This window comes from Pleurodeles waltl, chromosome 3_1 (assembly GCF_031143425.1).
Source record: "Pleurodeles waltl isolate 20211129_DDA chromosome 3_1, aPleWal1.hap1.20221129, whole genome shotgun sequence".
Classification (NCBI taxonomy): Eukaryota; Metazoa; Chordata; class Amphibia; order Caudata; family Salamandridae; genus Pleurodeles; species Pleurodeles waltl.
Genome location: NC_090440.1, coordinates 1,680,246,130 through 1,680,267,077, shown reverse-complemented (window position 1 = coordinate 1,680,267,077; position 20,948 = coordinate 1,680,246,130).

The following is a 20,948-nucleotide window of genomic DNA, read 5'->3' as shown; positions in this document are numbered from 1 at the left end:
GAGAGGAGCCACAAATTTCCTTCAACCCAGCGTTCCCCCAAGTCTCCCGATAAAAATGATACCTCACTTGTGTGGGTAGGCCTAGCGCCCGCTACAGGAAACGCCCCAAAGCGCACCGTGGACACATCCAAATTTTTGGAAGAAAACAGAGGTGTTTTTTGCGAAGTGCCTACCTGTAGATTTTGGCCTCTAGCTCAGCCGGCACCTAGGGAAACCTACCAAACCTGTGCATTTCTGAAAACTAGAGACCTAGGGGAATCCAAGGAGGGGTGACTTGCGGGGCTCGGACCAGGTTCTGTTACCCAGAATCCTTTGCAAACTTCAAAATTTGGCTAAAAAAACACATGTTCCTCACATTTCTGTGGCAGAAAGTTCTGTAATCTGAGAGCAGCCAAGAATTTCCTTTCACCCAGCGTTCCCCAAAGTCTCCCGATAAAAATGATACCTCACTTGTGTGGGTAGGCCTAGCGCCAGCGACAGGAAACGCCCCAAAGCGCAACGTGGACACATCCAAATGTTTGGAAGACAACAGATGTGTTTTTTGCGAAGTGCCTACCTGTAGATTTTGGCCTCTAGCTCAGCCAGCACCTAGGGAAACCTACCAAACCTGTGCATTTCTGAAAACTAGAGACCTAGGGGAATCCAAGGAGGGGTGACTTGCGGGGCTCGGACCAGGTTCTGTTACCCAGAATCCTTTGCAAACCTCAAAATTTGGCTAAAAAAACACATGTTCCTCACATTTCTGTGGCAGAAAGTTCTGGAATCTGAGAGGAGCCACAAATTTCCTTCCACCCAGCGTTCCCCCAAGTCTCCCGATAAAAATGATACCTCACTTGTGTGGGTAGGCCTATCGCCCGCTACAGGAAACGCCCCAAAGCGCACCGTGAACACATCCAAATTTTTGGAAGAAAACAGAGGTGTTTTTTGCGAAGTGCCTACCTGTAGATTTTGGCCTCTAGCTCAGCCGGCACCTAGGGAAACCTACCAAACCTGTGCATTTCTGAAAACTAGAGACCTAGGGAAATCCAAGGAGGGGTGACTTGCGGTGCTCGGACCAGGTTCTGTTACCCAGAATCCTTTGCAAACCTCAAAATTTGGCTACAAAAACACATGTTCCTCACATTTCTGTGGCAGAAAGTTCTGGAATCTGAGAGGAGCCAAAAATTTCCTTTCACACAGCGTTCCCCCAAGTCTCCCCATAAAAATGATACCTCACTTGTGCGGGTAGGCCTAGCGCCAGTGACAGGAAACGCCCCAAAGCGCAACGTGGACACATCCAAATTTTTGGAAGACAACAGAGGTGTTTTTTGCGAAGTGCCTACCTGTAGATTTTGGCCTCTAGCTCAGCCGGCACCTAGGGAAACCTACCAAACCTGTGCATTTCTGAAAACTAGAGACCTAGGGAAATCCAAGGAGGGGTGACTTGCGGGGCTCGGACCAGGTTCTGTTACCCAGAATCCTTTGCAAACCTCAAAATTTGGCTACAAAAACACATGTTCCTCACATTTCTGTGGCAGAAAGTTCTGGAATCTGAGAGGAGCCAAAAATTTCCTTTCACACAGCGTTCCCCCAAGTCTCCCCATAAAAATGATACCTCACTTGTGCGGGTAGGCCTAGCGCCAGTGACAGGAAACGCCCCAAAGCGCAACGTGGACACATCCAAATTTTTGGAAGACAACAGAGGTGTTTTTTGCGAAGTGCCTACCTGTAGATTTTGGCCTCTAGCTCAGCCAGCACCTAGGGAAACCTACCAAACCTGTGCATTTCTGAAAACTAGAGACCTAGGGGAATCCAAGGAGGGGTGACTTGCGGGGCTCGGACCAGGTTCTGTTACCCAGAATCCTTTGCAAACCTCAAAATTTGGCTAAAAAAACACATGTTCCTCACATTTCTGTGGCAGAAAGTTCTGGAATCTGAGAGGAGCCACAAATTTCCTTCCACCCAGCGTTCCCCCAAGTCTCCCGATAAAAATGATACCTCACTTGTGTGGGTAGGCCTAGCGCCCGCTACAGGAAACGCCCCAAAGCGCACCGTGGACACATCCAAATTTTTGGAAGAAAACAGAGGTGTTTTTTGCGAAGTGCCTACCTGTAGATTTTGGCCTCTAGCTCAGCCGGCACCTAGGGAAACCTACTAAACCTGTGCATTTCTGAAAACTAGAGACCTAGGGGAATCCAAGGAGGGGTGACTTGCGGGGCTCGGACCAGGTTCTGTTACCCAGAATCCTTTGCAAACCTCAAAATTTGGCTACAAAAACACATGTTCCTCACATTTCTGTGGCAGAAAGTTCTGGAATCTGAGAGGAGCCACAAATTTCCTTCCACCCAGCGTTCCCCCAAGTCTCCCGATAAAAACGATACCTCACTTGTGTGGGTAGGTCTAGCGCCCGCGACAGGAAATGGCCCAAAACACAACCTGGACACATCACATTTTTTCATAGAAAACAGGGCCTACCTGTGGATTTTGGCCTCTAGCTCAGCCAGCACCTGGGGAAACCTAGCAAACCAGCGCATTTTTGAAAACTAGAAACCCAGGGGAATCCAAGATGGGGTGAATTGTGTGGCTCTGACCAGGTTCTGTTACCCAGAATCCTTTGCAAACCTCAAAATTTGGCTAAAAAAACATGTTTTCCTCTCATTTCAGTGACAGAAAGTTCTGGAATCTGAGAGGAGCCACAAATTTCCTTCCACCTAGCGTTCCCCCAAGTCTCCCGATAAAAATGATACCTCACTGGTGTGGGTAGGCCTAGCGCCAGCGACAGGAAATGGCCCAAAACACAACGTGGACACATCAAATTTTTTCATAGAAAACAGTGCCTACCTGTGGATTTTGGCCTCTAGCTCAGCCGGCCCCAGGGGGGGCAGAAATGGCCTAAAATAAATTTGTCCCCCACCCCCCAACCCCCCTGCCCCCCCGGGAGCGACCCTTGCCTATGGGGTCGCTCCCCCTGCGTGACATTGGTGCCAAAAAAAAAATCCCCAGTGCCTAGTGGTTTCTGCCCCCCTTGGGGGAAGATTGACCTACAATCGGCCAATCTGCCCCCAACGGAGGCAGAAATGGTCTAAATACAATTTGCCCCCCAGGGGAGCGACCCTTGCCTAATGGGTCGCTCCCAATCTCTAAAAAAACAAAGAAACAAAAAAAAAACACAAAAAACAATTTGCCCTGGCGCCTAGAGGTTTCTGCCCCCCCGGGGGCAGATCGGCCTAATACCAATTGGCCGATCTGCCCTCAGGGGGGGCAGAAATGGCCTAAAATAAATTTGCCCCCCCCACCCCCCTCACGGGGAGCGACCCTTGCCTACAAGGTCGCTCCCCTTGCGTGATGGCGCAAAAAAAAAGATCCCTGGTGCCTAGTGGTTTCTGCCCCCTTGGGGGCAGATTGACCTACAATCGGCCAATCTGCCCCCAAAGGGGGCAGAAATGAGCTAAATACAATTTGCCCCTCAGGGGAGCGACCCTTGCCTAATGGGTCGCTCCCAATCTCTAAAAAAACAAACAAACAAAAAAAAAAAACACACAAAAAAAAATTGCCCTGGCGCCTAAAGGTTTCTGCCCCCCCTGGGGGCAGATCGGCCTAATACCAATAGGCCGATCTGCCCCCAGGGGGGCAGAAATGGCCTAAAATAAATTTGCCCCCCCACCCCCCCTGGGGAGCGACCCTTGCCTGCAAGGTCGCTCCCATTGCGTGACGGCGCAAAAAAAAGATCCCTGGTGCCTAGTGGTTTCTGCCCCCCTTGGGGGCAGATTGACCTAAAATCGGCCGATCTGCCCCCAAAGCGGGCAGAAATGGCCTAAATACAATTTGCCCCTCCAGGGGAGCGACCCTTGCCTAAGGGGACGCTCCCCATCTGTAAAACACAACAACAACAAAAATCCCTGGTGCCTAGTGGTTTCTGCCCCCCGTGGGGGCAGATCGGCCTAATAAAAATAGGCTGATCTGCCCCCATGGGGGGCAGAAATGGCCTAAAATAAATTTGCCCCCCAAGGGAACGACCCTTGCCTAAGGGGTCGCTCCCCTTACGTGAAAAACAAACAAACAAAAAAAACTCCCTGGTGTCTAGTGGTTTCTGCCCCCCTTGGGGGCAGATTGGCCTCATAAAAATAAGCCAATCTGCCCCCAAAGGGGGCAGAAATGGCCTAAATATAATTTCCCCCCTATGGGAGCGACCCTTGCCTAAGGGGTCGCTCCCCACACCTAAAACACAAAAGAAAACAAATAAAAAAACAAAAAAAACAAAAGTATCCCTGGTGTCTAGAGGTTTCTGCCCCCACTGGGGGCAGAAAAGGCCTTAAAAAAAAAGTGACCCCCCTGGGAGCGACCCTTGCCCAAGGGGTCGCTCCCTTCTGTCAATTTCATATAAAAAAAAAACATCCCTGGTGTCTAGTGGGGTTTCAAAAGCCGGATTGCAAGCAATCCGGCTTTTGAAACCCTCAGAGAGACTTCAAAGGGAAGGAAATACATTTCCTTCCCTTTGAAGCCCCTCCGGGCCTCCCCCACGTGATCGAAAGAGAAATGCTGAGCATTTCTCTTTCGATCGCGCGGGGAGGTTGTGTGATTGTCAGCGCGCACTCGCGCGCTGACGTCACAGGGGGGGCAAGGGGGGGTCGGGGGTTGAAGGGGAAGGGATTCCCCTGTCAGCCCTGACCTAGGGGGGTGGGGGGGCGGCCCTCGGGGGGAGCGCTAGCGCTTCTCCCGAGGGCAGCATTCAGGACGTAATGGTTACGTCCATGGCGCCACACGGGCGCTGCCATGGACGTAACCATTACGTCCGTGGCGGGGAAGGGGTTAAATGTGTATTTTTTCCCTCTGGATTTAAATGTTTCATTTTAAAAATGTAGCCGCAGGAATGGTTTATTTGATCCCTTCAAGGTCCAACATGTTCCCTACTTTTGCCTATGCTGAGGTGTGAATAGTAAATCTGACCCCTTCAAAGTCCATCATTTTCCCTACTGTTGCTAACATTGGAGTTAGGATAGTAAATTTGACCCCATCAAAGTTCAGCATTTTCCCTACTCTTGGCAAGGCAGCACTTCCCCTAAATCTTCTTATGTTGGAGTGGAAATAGTAAATCTGACCCTTTTAAAGGCCAATTGTTTCCCTCCTGCTGCTCAGACTGGAGTGAGATTAGTTAATTTGATTCTTCCAAAGTCCAACACCTTCCCAACTTTTGTTTACTTTGGAGTGGAATCAGAAAATGAGACCCCTCCAAATTCCAACACTTTACTGTTTGCTGATTAGATTGGAGTGAAAAATAATAAATCTGACCCGTCAAAAGCCTAGTACTTTCACAAATTTTGCTTCTGTTGGTGATGCAATAGCAAATCTGATACCCTTCAATGTTCCCTACTATTGCTAAGTTTGGTGGTGAGAACAGTAAATCTGAGCCCTACAAAGTCCAACGCTTTTTTTTAAACTTTTGCTTCACTAGGAGTGGCAACATTTATTTACACTTTTTACTAATATTTTTTTTAATGTTTCACATTATTTTAAAATTAAATAATATATGATTTGCTATTTAACATTTTAGTTTTTTTTAGTTAATTTACTTTTAATTTGCATTATATATAATTTGCTTTATATTTTTTAAAATGTTAACCACTTTGGTGCGTGCGTCGGTCACTAGCTGACACCCGCACTACCTCCCTCGTGCGGTTCCCGACCAGTGGCCGACACCAGGGAGGGGGTTAAAAAATGCACCAGAGGATTATTATTTTTTTTTAGTTACTCCGGGAGACGAGGAAGAACTTCCGCGTCCCCCCCTGCCTCCTCACCAGCCTCTCTGTGACATCAGCGCGCCGCGAGGTGTGCTGACGTTGCTTTTCTCCCCACCGGAGCAGCAGAGAGCAGGTGAGCGTCCTCTCTCCACTTCGGTGGGGAAAAAAAGGCCAGAACTGCCTCCCCAGATGCCAGGGAGGCATCGATGGAAAGGGGAGAGTCTCCCCTTTCCATTGATGCCTTCCTGGCACCGTTTCCTGGCCATGGATCGCAGAACAGCTATAATCAATGGCCAGGAAATGGCCCTAGGCACCGAGGATATTGTTTGGGAGGGTCGGCTCCCGTGTGAGTGGGCTGCCCCCCGTGGTGGCACATTTCATTGAAAATAGATGTTGGGAATCTTCTTGGGGACAATCGCGCCCCCCATATAGTAATATTTATGTTTTAATTTAATGAAAAAAAAAAAATGGTGGGTCTCCCTTCTCACACAGGCCGATCCCGGGGGTCAATAGTTAAAAACATTTTAAAAATGTTTCTCCTTGGGGGGCTAATTTCGCCCCCCATGGATTATTTTTTCTAAAAAAATTAAAATGTTGGGATCAGCCCTTTGGCTGACCCCCTATGGGGGCATTTTTAGGGACGAGCGTAAAGCGCTCTGTCCATGGTGAAATCTGTCTGTGGGCTTTTAACCATGCCCATGTCAAGCCCATCAGTTTGGTTGGTCCGTGGGCTTGCCTTTTAAAATTAGCTTGATTAAATTAGTGAAAGGCATGCATAGGTAAATGGATAATTGCACTTTTGCCAGTTACATGGATAATTGCACTTTTGCCAATACGTTTCACTGCAAACAAAATTCTGTTATCTTTTGTGTGTTTGCTTTGTGCTCATAGAGGCCATTGTCTCGCTTATGTGAAACTGTTTTACTTTTCAGTTCATGTGGCAAGAAAAGTCCGGTTAGGGGGTTACAACGCTAATAGCTTTAACTCGAGCAAACGCAAGACCCATTGTATTGCAAATGCTTTTTTTTATACATGTGTGCTTTGCCATGGGGTCACGATTGGCCCCTTAGAAAGCACACATGTGTTAAAAAAAAGAAGTGATGTAGAGAGTCAGTCTCTCTCTCCATATATAAATATATATATATCTATATCTATAGTGTTTTATATATATATATGTATATATATATATATATATATATATAACAAGAGACAAATCTAAGTAACTGTGGGGGGATGCGCTCTCAAGCTGATGCAGTCATAGCATTTATTACTCGCATAACGCGCTTCGCCCGCAAAAACGGGCTTCTGAACACTCATGGCTTGTGACACCATAAAGTAGCACAGATGGTTTATATGCCTGCTGCAAAGGATATACATGTATTTAGCTGAGTGGATTAGTAAAGCCAGGCATTACCTGCGCTTTAAAACAAATGAAATGAGGAGGGGGGCTATGGAGATATGAGGGGCACTTTAGCTGGGTGGTACTGAGGGAATTAGAAGAGGAGGTTATGGGAGGCAGACCACCAAAAATTACTGTCGCACTGGGTGCCACCAGCGCTAAAGGCTGTGAAGATGGGTATGTGGTAAGGTGAAGAAAGGTGAAGTAATAGTGTATCTTTTTTATTTTGTTATTTTCAGTGCCTTCGGGAATCTGCTGATTCAGAGAAGAAGCGAAGGTAAGGTGGCGACATTTACTATTGGACACATCACACACAACCACGAGCAATTTTGTGACTCTATCTGCCTTCTACGTAGGCTAGTACTTTAGAGGGACAGTTTAGCCAGTAGCAGAGATGGCATCTCATTGGATGACTGCTGCTCAAGCCCTAACTCAGGTGATGGAGCTCTGAGGCAGGATCAGAGACTGAGACAGCATCTGAGGGAGAGGACAATGGGGCTGAATCTGGGAGTGATTTTTCAGTCGGTGGAGTCCTATCTGACTACACCTCTTCCAGTGATTCTGAGGGAGACGATGATGACAGTCGTGCTGTCTCTTTGCAAGCACAGAATGGGCATCAGGGCAACAGTGGGTTAGCCGAACCCAGAGAACAGGTGCGTGTGGCCGCAAGCACAGACAGAGTGCTCTCTTGGCAGCCCCCCAATTTAGTTTAGCCCCAAATTCCACCTTTTACTGGTGACACTGGATGTAAAGTCGATACAGCCAATTTTCTGGCAGTCGACTACGTCCATCTATTTTTGGATGTTGACTTCCTTCAGGAAATTGTGCAGCAAACAAATTTGCGTGCAGACCAATTTCTGACGGAGCATGGAGGCACTCTAGGGCCCCGTTCTAGGGCACGCCAGTGGACTCCCACTTTGCTGGTGGAGCTGAAGATATTTTTGGGCCTTACGCTCAAAATGGGGTTAGTGCAGAAACCCACCTTACAGTCCTACTGGATGACTCGCACAACTTGGGAAACCCCCATCTTCGCACCATACATGAGCAGAGATTGTTTTTTGCTACTACAGCACATGCTGCATTTCAATTACAATTCTGCTGCATTGCCCCGGGACCATCCAGACCATGACAGGTTGTTCAAAATTTGGCCTGTCGTGGAACATTTGTCTGCCAGGTTTCCAGAGATCTATACTCCTGGAAAGAATATAGCAGTCGATGAGTCCTTGATCCTGTACAAAGGACAGCTGCTTTTCAGACAGTATATTGCAAGCAAAAGATCTTGCTATGGCATAAAGCTGTACATGCTATGTGAGGGCTCTTCTGGCTATGTGTACAACTTGAGAGTGTATACAGGGAAGGACTCTACCCTAAACCCTGTTGGTTGCCCTCCTGCATTAGGGGTCACAGGTAAGATTGTATGGGAACTTGTCCAGCCACGTCTTCACAAAGGTTATAACCTTTATGTGGACCCTTTCTATACAGGAGTACAGCTGTTCAGGGAGCTCAACAAAGCTGGCACTGTGACCTGCGATGCAGTTTGTTGTAACCACAAAGGATTCCCGCAGGAGCTTGTTTTGAAAGAACCTCCAGAAATCCTAGAGCACTGCATTGCGCTCCAACGAACTTCTCGCAGTCAAGTTCTTGGATAGGCGTGATGTATACGTGCGCACTACAATTCATGATGAGAGCACTTCCCCCATCACGGTTTGGGGTCAGATGGCCGAAGTCCACAAGCCCATCTATAAACTTGATTACAATAAGTACATGCCGGAGTGGACAAGAACGAACAGGTTCTTCAACCACACGATGTGTGTCATAAAACTCGCACTTGATACAAGAAACTGTTTACCCACCTGATCCAGATGGCAACATACAATGCGTATGTTCTTTACGGTCAGAAAACCACAGGAAGACTCATGACTTTCCTTGATTTCCAGTTGTCTGTAATTGAAAGCCTCACTGCTGTTACAGAAGCAGCAGCAGCCTCCACCTCATATGTTCTGGAGGATGTGGGAAGGCTGCAGGAGTGACACTTTGCTGATCGCATTCCTAAAACACCAAAAAGGATCGTCCATGTCGTCGCTGTAAAGTGTGCTTGAAGCATAAAAAGTGGCAGGAGTCGGTATTATTGTCCCCAGTGCCCATCACAACCAGGCCTCTGTGTCCCTACTTGCTTTATGTTGAATCATACTAAAGCAAAGTTCTGGGAAATCGACTGAGGGGGAGCTGCCGTTGTGTAATCCTTTTAGTGGCAGTGCATGGATACCTAGGGCCAGATGTAGTAAGATATGATTTTGCGACTCGGAAATTGCGAGTTGGTGCGACTTGCAATTTCTGAGTCGCAAATTCATATGCAGAATGGTGTCTCAGACACCTTCTGCGAATCGCAAGAGGGTCGCAAAGACCCACCTCATTAGTATTAATGAGGTGGGTTGCAATTTGCGACCCCCTTGCGATTCCCTGCACTCACAGGGATGGTGGCTTGCTGGAGACAGCAGACCTCCATGTCTGTGACTGCTTTTTTAATAAAGCAGTTTTTTTTGTATTGCAGCCCGTTTTCCTTAAAGGAAAACGAGTTGCAATACAAAAGAAAAAATGAAACCATTTGGTTTCATTTTTTCAGAGCAGGCAGTGGTCCACTGGACCACTGCCTGCTCTGAAAACATATTTTGGGCGACATTCACAAAGAGGAAGGGGTCCCAAGGGGTTTTGCTAATGAGTTAGCACCCACTTGACATGGGTGCTAACTGCAAATTGCTTTGCGACCGCGTTAGCGGTCACAAAGCAATTCTGCATCGCGGTGTGAATCGCAAATAGGAAGGGGACACCCCTTCCTATTTGCGAGTCACATTCCCATTTTGCGAGTCGGTACCGAATCGCAAAATGGGAATGTGCATCGCGATGCCCATTTTGCATGGCGCAAACTGCGATTTTCAGGAAATCATGGACTTCCTTATGGCCTGCTTGAGACCTAATTCCACCGTCAGAACGTGGTAGGTGTTCTGTTCAATTAACGTGCATTATAGTCCCCAAACAGCATATACTAGTGGACAGAACATATGCCACATTGTCACGGAGTACCCTGTGTGGCAGAATGTTAAAAGCATGACTGAATTTTGAAGTGCTTGTTAGGTAACTTATGTATACTACACAAGGACCACCATGATTGCCAACGAGAACCAGAGTAAGTGTAATAAGTCAAACAAATGTCCTGTCGGACATATCCACCAACATTTCTACTTGTTTGAAATTGAGCAAACTCAATTTTTAGCTTCACTTTGTAGCTTCACTTTCAAAGCAAAAGTAGAAGTGTTGGTGAATGAGTCCCACAGGATATTTATTTGACTTTTTACTTTAGAGAGCTTAGGATTTCTTCACCAGCATGTCTGTCTTAGTTTCAACGGTAGATATGCTGGCTCATTTTGAGGAATAGGCCTCCCAAGGCATCCTTGTACAACCCTAACTTGCATCCACAAACTAGTATAGGTTCACTTGGCAATTATACGGGATTAGTCAGGACTCTGATGAGAACAGAGACATGAATTGTTAAGGAAAGCGTATGGCAGGTGTGCCTTCACAGGGATATTGCACAGGTAGAAGGCATATAGTAAAGGTAGTATAGATGTACATCATCTACACCTATGGATTCAAACCCATTGGTGCCATCCTAGCACTGAAGGACAATGACATGTGTGGGTCAGTGTTTGACCTGCTTTTCATGTTCATCCTCCATCAGAACTTGTTAGATGTTCAGTTTGCTGCATGATAAGTGCATTACAGTCACAGCACTGCACATAATGTTGGCTGGGACATATGCTATGTTCTCACGGACTCCCCTGTGTGCCAAACACTAACCTTTTTCATAGCCTATGACCTTCTTTTTAGGGAACATCACGAGAAATCCACAGCATGTCTCCCTTAGTTTCAAAGGTAGATTTGCTCACTCAGTTCGAGGAATCACTTTGTACGGCATACTCGGACACCCCCAACTTGCATCCACAAACTGGAAGGAGTTGGATTTAGCACAGTGAGTGTGTTGAAGGCGCATGAAAAACATGTCTTCCTGAGCCTCCGGTGGCTTTCATGGGAGTCATTAGTAAAGGTTTGTTACGCATGCATTCAGTAATGTTCAGGAAGAAGGAGGCGGTTACTTGACAGGTGGTAAAATGTAGTCAAACTTATTCCGTTTTGTGGGGTGTGAATGTGAAGTTAATGTGAGTGCAGTGATTGGTTGGATTGGGCCCGTGGCCGATGGTATGAAAGGGTTGTTTGTTGTGCGTGAATGGCATGTGATGGACCATAAAGAGGTTGGTGCCTCGATGTGGCTTTATGGCCCACCTTCAGAAGGCTTAATTTCAATATTCAGATACTTTGATGAGTATTGATGCTTTGAAACCATAATTTCTGGAGGTGCTAAAACCAACCAGTGTGAGTGGTGGGATAACTTTAACATACTAGTACCAGGGGAGTCCAAGGGTGCAGGACTTCCGTGGCTCTCACCAGTTTTCCTTCACCCAGAATCCCCTTGAAATCACAAAATGTGCTCAAAAACACTTTTGCCTTACATTTCAGTGAGCACAAGTCTAGGGATCTGCAGGCAGCCACAAATTTTCTACCACTCAGCGCTCCACTAAGGGGGTCATTCCAACCCTGGCGGTCGGTGATAAAGCGGCGGCCAACCCGCCAACAGGCAGGCGGTCAAAAAAATGGAATTCTGACCCTGGCGGGAACCGCCAACACAGGCCGCCACTTTAACACTCCGACCGCCACGGCGGGACAGACAAACAGCGCGGCGGTCACCGCCAACAGGCAGGCGGCAGACAATGTACCGCCCACCCTATCACAACTCACCAATCCGCCACCTTTTCTGGGGCGGGAGCCCCGCCGATAAAAACACGGCGGAAACAGACTACGAACGGGAAAACGCTCACCTCTACACACTCCACGAGGAAGGAGGACAGCATGGAACCCGAATTAAACATCCTACCAGCTATTGTCTACCTGCTCATCTACCAGGAGTACGAACGCCGGCGCAGACGACAACGGTGAGTACTGCACCTACGACACAGGGGAGGGGGGAGGAGGAAAGCTTACGGGCACACAAATACGCCATACACCCACCCCCCCACCCCAAATACCTACACCCCAATGCAGAGCAACAAGTCAGAGTGACACCCCCCAAACCCACCGGAATAATGCAAAGACACAATTAAAATGATCTTTAAAATATATGTATAATATAGCTCCATTGAAGTTATGGGAAATATGCAATATGAAAGATACAAAATAAGGAATGAACATAGTTAAAAATATATACATAGGCAATAAGTCCTGCCCATTCTGTCAAAGTTCCATAGTCCGTGGGCCAATGTGCACAAACACATGGGCAAAGCCCACACAGGAGACCAGATACCATTGGAGAGAACACTGCTGGGGCATCAGATGATAAAACTACAGGCACCTCAGTGGGAAGGGAAGGGGGGGCACCTCAGCCACATGAGTCCACGACGCCAGATCACGAGGGGCCTCCATGCCCACTGTCCCATCCTGGGGAGTGCAAAGCCACAGTCTCACAAGTCTCTACAGTGGGTGGCTTGCCCACTGTGCCATCCTGGGGAGTGCAAAGCCACAGTCTCTCAAGTCTCTACAGTGGGTGGCTTGCCCACTGTTCCATCCTGGGAAGTGGCAAGCCACAGTCCATCAGATGGATTACCGACTCCACTGTTAATGGAGGAGGCATGGTGCCCAGAGTGCTTCATGAAGCCCTGCTCGACACAGAACCGGCACTGTCAATGGGCCAGCGGTGCTTGAGACGGCGTTGCCCAGCGGAGCGGTGCTTGAAAGGAAGGGCCCAGCGGAGCGGTGCTTGACAGGAAGGGCCCAGCAGAGCGGTGCTTGAGATGAAGGGCCCAGCGGAGCGGTGCTTGAGAGGAAGGGCCTAGCGGATCGGTGCTTGACAGGAAGGGCCCAGCGGAGCGGTGCTTTAGATGAAGGGCCCAGCGGAGCGGTGCTTGAGATGAAGGGCCCAGCGGAGCGGTGCTTGACAGGAAGGGCCCAGCGGAGCGGTGCTTGAGATGAAGGGCCCAGCGGAGCGGTGCTTGAGATGAAGGGCCCAGCGGAGCGGTGCTTGACAGGAAGGGCCCAGCGGAGCGGTGCTTGACAGGAAGGGCCCAGCGGAGCGGTGCTTGACAGGAAGGGCCCAGCGGAGCAGTGCTTGACAGGAAGGGCCCAGCGGAGCGATGCTTGAGATGAAGGGCCCAGCGGAGCGGTGCTTGACAGGAAGGGCCCAGCGGAGCGGTGCTTGACAGGAAGGGCACAGCGGAGCGGTTCTTGTCACGGCGGGCCCTGTTCAGCGGTGCTTCTCACGGCGGGGCCCTGTTCAGCGGTGCTTCTCACGGCGGGGCCCTGTTCAGCGGTTCTTGTCACGGCGGGGCCCTGTTCAGCGGTGCTTCTCACGGCGGGCCCTGTTCAGCGGTTCTTGTCACGGCGGGGCCCTGTTCAGCGGTGCTTCTCACGACGGGCCCCTGTTCAGCAGTGCTTCTCACGGCGGGGCCCTGTTCAGCGGTTCTTGTCACGGCGGGGCCCTGTTCAGCGGTGCTTTTCATGGCAGGCCCCTGTTCAGCAGTGCTTCTCACGGCGGGCCCCTGTTCAGCGGTGCTTCTCACGGCGGGCCCCTGTTCAGCGGTGCTTCTCACGGCGGGTCCCTGTTCAGCGGTGCTTCTCACGGTGGGGCCCTGTTCAGTGGTGCTTGTCCTGTGTTTCTAGGGAGCCAGACCTGGCCAAGACTTCCCGCTCAGTTGCCATCCGACCTTGCGGTCGCGGGGCCCTCCTGTGATGGAGTCCTGGGCCCGTGGGTGTCATCCGTCACAACCGGAATGGGGCTGGTGGGGCCCTCCTGGGCAGCTCGCCTGCTGCCTGACTTCTCCACCCTGCTGCCCTTGCACTCCTTCGCTGAAGCTCTGTGGCCCTTGCCTCAATTTGATGATGTGGCAGGTGATGGGGCAATGCTACTGTCCTTGGTGGCAGCCGTCTCAGGCTTGTCGCGCCGGCCCTTAGTTTTTTTTGTCCTCTTCCCAGGGGGTGGGCTGGCTGTCCCCTTGCTGCTGGCCGATGTTCCTGCCCTAGGAGCTGGTGGACTCCAATAGCCCTGTACTATGGTCCTAGTAGATGCAGGGCTGGTGGTGGCTGAGGTGCTTTTTTGACTCTTACCAGATGGAGGGGGTGGGTCAGTGGTTGGAAAGAGGTCAAGGTTGGAAAGGAAAAGCACTTTGGAAGGACAGGGACGGGTAGGTGTAGTGGGTATGGGAGTGGAGGAAGAGGATGTGGTTGTAGGAGAGTCAAGTGTGCTGTCTTTGGGTGCAGGTGCTTGTGACGGAGGCTGTCGTGAGGTGGATGGCTGTTGGGTGGGTGGTTGCCTGCTTTTGTGTGGTTTGGAAGAGGGGGTGACAGACACACTGGGAGAGGACACAGGGGACGTGTAAATGGCAGTGGGGGTGTTGACTGCACGTGTGCGGACTGTAATGGAGGGTGTGCTGGTGATGGAAGTACTGGCTGATGGTGGTGTGCATGCAGGTGTGAGTGGAGACGTCACAGGGAGGGAGGAGGGAGATGAGGAGGTGGGGGACACAGAGGTGGTAGTGACTGTTGGCATGTCTGCATCTGGATGTTGCTTGGGTGAATGCTTGTGGGATCTGTGGTGCTTATGTCTGGATGAGCTGCCCTTGGGTGTAGAGGTGTGTGCAGGCTGGTCTGATGGTATGGATGGGATAGGCAGAGGAACAGGAGACTGGGACTGGGTGGAGGGAGTCAGAAGAGGGAGGCTGGAGACAGGGACAATGGCTGCCGTCAGTGCTGAGGTCAGAGCGTTGAACGATCGCTGATGGGCAGCCTGACCCGAATGAATGCCCTCCAGGTATGCATTGCTCTGATGCACCTCCCTTTCTACACCCTGGATGGCATTCAAAAGGGTAGACTGCCCAACAATGATGGTCCTGAGGAGGTCAATGACCTCCTCACTGAGGGCAGCAGGGGTAACTGGGGCAGGGCCTGAGGTGCCTGGGGCGAAGGAGATGCCCGCCTTCCTGGGCGAGCGGGCACGGAGCGAAGGCTGAGGGGCTGCTGGGAGGGCGGGGCTGGTGCGCTGGGTGGCGGCTGTACCTGTTGTGGCGGTGGGCACGGATGTTGCCACCACCGCAAGGGAGCTCCCTCCCGAGGACGTGTCGGTGTCGCTGACGTCTCCACGGGTCCCCGTTGTGGAGCTCCACTCGCCCTCCGTCTCACTGGTGTACTCGGAGTCTGTTGCATGGCCCTCCGAGGCCATGTGAGATGCAGCTCCCTCGTGCGCCGATGCCACTTCTCCTCCGCCTGATGATGCTAATGCACACATGAACAGGAAGACAAAGAAAATGGGGGGAGGGAGAAATGAAGACAGGTTGAGTGCATGCATTGGCAACACCGTTGTCGGAGAGGACAGACACAGAAGCCCCCTGTACTAGGCCACGCAATCGGGGTACACTATTCAGTTATTGTGACTAGGCCTACAGGTCTATTGATGACAAATGCACATATGGGTGAGGCCGGACCATGGATAGCTGTACTTGGCACCCTACAGTGGTGGGGGGCGGGGGCACAGGGCCATGCCTAACGGAGGGGCCTAGCCTACAGAATGCGCCCTGGCCTAGAGATAGCCACAGCCCTCCTCCCCCACCCAGACACCTTCACTGCGCGCAAAGATAGCAGAATGTGCTGATACTCACCCCCTTGTGTCTGCTGTGATGTCCTCACGCGCCCATCCAAATCGGGGTAGGCCACCGCCAGGATCCGGGACATCAGGGGGGTCAATTGGCGGCTGGCACCCCTCCTACGTTGGGAGGCCATCCCCAGCAGAGACTCAGCGGTCTTTCTGGTCCCGCGGTGGATGTCCTCCCACCTCTTTCGGCAGTGAGTGCCCCGTCTGTTGTGGACCCCCAGGGCCCCGACGTCCTTTGCGATGGCACGCCAAATGTCGATCTTCTGATGGGCGCTGACCTATGTGACATGTACAGAGTGGTAAAGGAAATCTCATCACTTTTCTGCCTGGTCAATGTGAGTGGCCCCACCCTACCCAATCTTGCCATGTGGCACATGCTCTCATCTTTCGTGCGTTGCACTCCTCATTCGCTCCCCTCCCCACCATCTTACATACACCCCACTCAACACAGGCATAGCCCATTCAACGTGCACCCTGTGTACTAACCTGTTGGTCTGGAGGACCGTAGAGTGGCGCATACTGGGGGAGGACCCCATCAACAAGTTTCTCCAATTCTTCAGAGGTGAAGGCAGGGGCCCTTTCCCCAGTCACAGCACCCATTGTATCTCCCAGACCGAGGTCACAGCAGCACTTGCAGTATCGGTCCTCTCCTGTGGATGATCAGGTCTCGAGTGATTAATCAGATAGAAAATGACGGTCACGCCCGCGGTGGTGCGTACCGCCGCGGTGCGTACCGCGCCCGCAGGCGCCCATCCTCATTGGCTACTGAAACCCATAGGGTGCAATGTTAACCAATGCGGCTTAGCACTGCGGTCTTCGACCGCCTACCGCCACGGTGTGCTACGCCAGCGCATTGACCTCACATCCCACTGTCACACTTCACAGGTCACGCAGCCGCCATTTCAAGGGCCCACATGGCATAATTTCTACTGCGTCACACAGGCCTAGGCCTTGCATTGCCACTTATACAAGCCTTTCAATGCATAGCGATTCGTGTACTGTGCAAGCTGTGTGAACGAACCTGTGGGTTGCTTGACTCTGTGCTCCATGTTGTCCTTCCTAGGCACCGTCCACTGGGACTTGCGAGGAGAAGGATGAATCCTCCCGTGTACCTACCGCTGGTGAACCTGTCGACAATGGAAGAACAACATATCATACTTACATACAGGCTTGACAGAGCAACTATACATGAACTATGTGCCCAGCTGGAGCCAGACCTGATGTCCCCCATCCGCCAACCCACAGGGATTCCCCCTCTGGTGCAGGTTCTGTCAGTACTCCATTTTTTGGCAAGTGGGTCTTTTCAGACAACAGTGGCCATATCATCTGGGATGTCTCAGCCTATGTTTTCTAAGGTTTTGTCCAGAGTGTTGTCTGCCCTGATGAAATACATGCGGAGCTACATTATTTTCCCTGAGGTGGGCGATTTGGCTACAGTGAAGGGTGATTTCTATGCCCTTGGACATATCCCCAACATCATTGGTGCCATTGATGGGACCCATGTGGCTTTGGTTCCCCCCAAAGAAAGTGAGCAGGTGTACAGAAACAGAAAAAGTTATCATTCGATGAATGTCCAGGTGGTCTGCTTGGCTGACCAGTACATCTCCCATGTAAATGCCAAGTTCCCTGGGTCAGTGCATGACGCGTATGTCATGCGAAATAGCAGCATCCCTTATGTGATGGAACAGCTACAGAGACACCGTGTGTGGCTAATTGGTGACTCTGGTTACCCCAACCTGTCGTGGCTACTGACCCCAGTGAGGAATCCCCGGACCAGGGCAGAGGAACGGTACAATGAGGCCCATGGGCGAACTAGGAGGATCATAGAAAGGACCTTCGGGGTCCTGAAGGCCAGGTTTAGGTGCCTGCATATGACAGGGGGATCCCTAATGTACTCACCAAAGAAGGTGTGCCATATCATCGTGGCCTGCTGTATGCTTCACAATCTTGCTTTGCGACGCCAGGTGCCTTTTCTGCAGGAGGATGGTCCAGATGGTGGTGTTGTAGCAGCTGTGGAGCCTGTGGAGAGTGAAGAGGAGGAAGACGACGGGGACGACATGGACAACAGGGATAGTCATTCAACAATATTTTCAGTAGCACACAGGTAAGAATCACCCACGCCATTTTACATTTACTTAAGGCCTCATGCGTCTCTACTGTCTGTGTTTCCCCCCAGTTCCTGTTAACTGATTTGTGACTTTCCCTTCCCTTTTCAGAGCTGTATGACCCACTGCGTGACTTCTGCTTTGTTTGCCCATGGACTAAAGCTTATTGAAATTGGTATGTTGTCATCACAAAGTAACTGGACATTATTGCACCGTTATGTGTAATACATTTGTTAAGAATACAAGCAGACTCCTGTTATTTTAAGTGCAATAAGTGATTTATTTTAAGTGCTACATATAGGTACATGATTGTAAAACGGTGATGGGTGGGGGTGGAGTAATGTCCATGGCAGAGTCCAGTTCTCAGTCTCACAGGTGCATTGTCCACATGCCTGTGGAAGGATGGAGCAGGGACAGTTAAAGGTTGGACAGGGTGACAATGTGGGACAGTGGGAAGACATCAGTGGGTATCTTATGCTGGCGGGGGTCTTGCAATCCTACTCTGTCTTCTTGTGAGATCTCAGGTTCCGCTTGCGGGGTGGTTCTTCTTCTGCAGGAGGTGGGGTTCTGGTGGCCTGTCGTTGTGTGGGGGCCTCCTGTCCACTAGCGCCGGCAGAGGTGGTAGGCTGTTCCTGGCCTGGGCTAGTGACAGGGGCCCTTTGGGGTGCCACATGGTCCCGCAATGTGGTGACTATCTGGTTAAGGGCCACGACGATGGTCCCCATTGCGGAACCGATGTTCCTCAGTTCCTCTCTGAACCCCATGTACCGTTCCTCCTGCAGTGCCTGGATCTCCTGGAACCTGACCAGTACCGTCGCCATCGTCTCCTGGGAGTGGTGGTAAGCTCCCATGATGGAGGAGAGGGCCTCTTGGAGAGTCGGTTCCCTGGGCTTGTCCCCCCCCTGTCGCACAGCAGCCTTCCCAGTTCCCCTGTGTTCCTGGGCCTCTGTCCCCTGGACGGTGTGCCCACTACCACTGCCCCCAGGTCCCTGTTGTTGTTGGGGTGGTGGGTCAACCTGGGTGCCCTGTAGTGGTGGACACACCGCTGATTGACGTGTCCTGGAGACAGAGGCATGGGCCCGCTGGGTGGGAGCTGTGCTGGTGTTCCCAGAGGGGGTTGGGTCTGGTGTAGCCTGTGGCTGTCTGTGGGGAACCGACTGTCCAGAGGTCCCCGATGGGCCGGGCTGGTCATCTGGGTCCAGGGAGACAGAGCTGCTGTCATCGCTGGGGGCCTCTTCTGGGGGTGGGATGGACATCTCTGTACCCTCCGTGGCGGTGTGGTGGCGTTCGGGTCCTGCAGGGGTATAAAGGTATGGTTATTGCTTCTGTGTGTGGCATTTCGTGTGATGGGTGGGTGTCCGTGTACCCAAGTGCAGGCATTCCCTTGTGGGGGCTTTTGTGAGGGTGGCTTGTGGGGGTGATGTGTGTGTGCAGTGGGTATGCTTTGGTGATGGGTGTCCATGCTTTGTGGTCGCATGCAGGGCTTGGTGTTGGAATGGGTGGGTTGTGATGGTGAGCCATTTGCAAGGAGTTGGTGTGATGGGGGTGGGGGTGAGGGTGGGGGTATGTGCCGGCATGAAGGTGGGGTGGGGGTGGGAAGCAGTAGTGAAGATTTGACTTACCAGAGTCCATTCCTCCGCCTACTCCTGCGAGGCCCTCAGGATGCAGGATGTGCAAGACTTCCTCCTACCATGCTGTAAATTCTGGGGGAGTAGGTGGGGGTCCGCCGCCAGTCTTCTGCACCGCAATGTTGTGCCTTGATACCATGGAACGCACCTTCCCCCGTAGGTCGTTCCAGCGCTTCCTTATGTCATCCCGATTGCGTGGATGCTGTCCCACCGCGTTGACCCTGTCCACTATCCTTTGCCATAGCTCAATCTTCCTGGCAATTGTGGTGTGCTGCACCTGTGCCCCGAAGAGCTGGGGCTCTACACGGACTATTTCCTCCACCATGACCCTGAGTTCTGCGTCAGTGAACCTGGGGTGTCTTTGGGGTGCCATGGGGTGGTGTGGATGAGGTGTAGGGTGGCGTTTGTGGTGATGAGTGTGGTGCGTGTGGTGGTGTGTGGTGTTTGGTGCGTGGATTCTGTGTGGGTGATGGTGTTGTGTGCCTCTGTATTGTGGGATTGTCTATTCTGTGCTCTCTCTCTAGCCTTCGTCAATAATTTCGGGTCGTAGGGGTTTGTGGGTGATGTGGGTGTGTGTTTTATATTGTGTTGGGTGTGTGGGAGTGGTGTTAGTATATGTATCAGGTGTGTGTGTTTCAAAATGACCAATGTGGCTGAGTTTTCTATGTGTGTGTGTATTTTGACCGCAGCGGTGTGTACCGCCAATGGAATACCGCGTTTGAAAGACCTCCTCGTGGATTCGTGTGTCGTGATAGTGTGGGCGTATTTCTGTTGGCGTGACGGTGGAGGTTTGGTCATCGCCATTTTTTCGCTGACCTTTGGTGTGGCGGACTTTTGTGGATGTCGGGTTCTTGGCGGTTTGCAAGTTGCGGGTCAGAATGACCGTGGCGGTTTGCCGCGGCGGTGTTATGGCGGTCCTCTGACCGGCGGTAAGCACCTTTTGCTGCTGAGGTCAGAATGACCCCCCAAGTCTCCAGTGAAAAACTGCCTCACTTTAGTGAGTGGGCAAGTGGCCACAACAGTGAAGTACCCAGAACGGATTGTGGAGACATCAAAATTACCTACCACAAAACAGCCTCGTTTTGTAAGACAGTCATCTGAGTATTTGGTCCTGGGCTCAGCAGCCATAGAGGGAAATGTACCAAACACAGACATTTCTGAAAACTAGACACCCAAGGCAGTCCACAGAAGTGTGGGGTGTTTGGATTTCACAAAGTTTTCTTACCCAGAATACCCTGCAAAAGTGAAACGTTGATTAAAAACACGATTTTTCCTTGCTTTTTCATCACAGAAACTACAGGAATGTGCAGGGATTATCAAAATTCCTACCACCCAGTGTTGCTCCACTTG